Source organism: Dermacentor andersoni, chromosome 2 (assembly GCF_023375885.2).
Source record: "Dermacentor andersoni chromosome 2, qqDerAnde1_hic_scaffold, whole genome shotgun sequence".
In the NCBI taxonomy this organism is placed as follows: domain Eukaryota; kingdom Metazoa; phylum Arthropoda; class Arachnida; order Ixodida; family Ixodidae; genus Dermacentor; species Dermacentor andersoni.
Genome location: NC_092815.1, coordinates 187115532 through 187117631, shown reverse-complemented (window position 1 = coordinate 187117631; position 2100 = coordinate 187115532).

Genomic DNA, 2100 nt, shown 5'->3' with positions numbered 1-2100 from the left:
ACAGTACCGTCAATGTTGCAACTATATCAAGCACTGTTTTTGGGCTTCCTGCGGTACAGCTTACCTGTAATAGGTAATACTTGTACTACGAATATTCGCAAACTCCAGAGCGTGCAAGCCCAAGCACTCAGGACTTGTCTCGGTCTTCCCAAAACAACGTCATCGATTGCGACAGTGGCCATAGCCAGAGACGCGCCTTTGACAGTCTACATTGATACAGATGTCCTGAGAGCGCACATCCGACACCTGACTCGGATTCCCTCACACCATCTTGCTTGCTTGCCAGCAAAAAGGCCACTTTCAACTTTTGCTAAAACTATTGCAAGACATCAGTCGTACTTGCCATCAGAATTTACGCCCGCTTCACGATTGTCAGATCCATTGTGGTGTCTGCACCGGCCGCAAGTGCACCTGACAATTCCAGGAGTCGGAAAGAAAGCTGGAGCGCCATTGCAAGCTTTGAAGCAAGCAACTTTGGAGCACATTCACAACGTGCACAGATTCCGGAAACATGTATACACAGATGGCTCAGTAAAACTCAACAGCGCTGCTGCTGCAGTCATCATCCCGGCACAATCTGAGGAAATCAAATTAAGAACTTCATGTGTGACCACATCGACGGGTGCAGAACTCGCGGCGCTCCGTGCTGCACTTGATTTCATTAAGCAGAAACCACCGCAACAATGGACAATCTTCAGTGACTCCAAGGCAGCCCTTCAGTGCATACGAAGCCCAATGCGCCACGGACCCAATGAACAACTGGCCTCAGAAATTCGGCACATATATCATCAAAGCTATGATAAGGGACACAACATAATCTTTCAGTGGCTTCCAGGACATTGTAACATCAGCGGGAATGACCAAGCCGACAAAGCCGCCCGATCGGCACATGAAAGTGGTCAACGAGTCTTCATTCCGCTTTCGCGAACAGACGCTGCGGCTGGGCTGCGATTGATGTCCCGTGAGTGTACTTTGCCCCTGTGGGACTCAAATGTTTTCACCCTGTGTCGGTTGCGTTCGTTGTCTCCGGACATACGGATGCACCTCCCGCCTGGATTACCACGACGTGAACAGACCATGCTTTACCGTCTGTGGCTAGGCGTTGCCTTTACGAACGCCTACGCTTTCCTCATAGGAATGGACAACAGCCCCACGTGCGACACATGTAACATCGACGAGACGCTCGCACACATTATCTGTGTCTGCCCGCGATACAGTGCTGAGAGACAAGTGATGTGCAGGGTACTGGACCAGCTGGACAATCGTCCACTTTCAGAACTAAAAGCTTTAGGCCAATGCTCCGAAAGAACATCCGCGTTGAAGGCCTTACTCGCGCTATTAACGTTCTTGCGGTCTACGGGGCTTCACGACAGACTCTAAGAATGCCGCCCCCTACCGTTCTGTAGTGTACGCGCTTTGTTCGTGCTTGTCTCCCTTTCTTTCTATCTCCCCCTTCCACTCTGTTTCTCTTTTTATCCCTCTTAACCCTTCCCCCTGCGCAGGGTAGCCAACCGGAACTACCTCTGGTTAACCTCCCTGCCTTTCTCTGCATTATTTTCTCTCTCTCTCTCTCTTGAACGAAACCAAGTGGCCTGTGGACTCTTTTTAGATACATAAAAGGCATTCGACTCGGTTAACCATCGTATTTTATGCAACAAGCTTCACAAATATGGCTTCCGGGGACATTTTCTAGAATTTCTTAGTAGTTAGCTAATGAATCGGTCTCAAATTGTTTGCCTGAATGATGTACACAGCACCCAGCGATACCTCCCAGCAGGAGTGCCGCAAGGTTCAGTGCTGTCAGCGCTTTTATTCAACTTATACGTGTGTGACATGGGACAGGTAATTGGCACAAGCACCGTTTTTCAATATGCGGACGACACGTTGCTTGTTTCAAGACACGTGGAATATGATAGGGTTGTTGCTCTGCTTCGAATTGATGCAGTTAAAGTCATAGACTGGTGTAAAAGTAATCGAATAAGAGTTAATGCCCGAAAAATGCAATAAGTCTGTTCTAGAAATCCTCTAAAAGTTCTTGATGCCACACTACTTGTTCGATTACATGGCTCTGTTTGTTTGAATTACGACTGTACACCAACT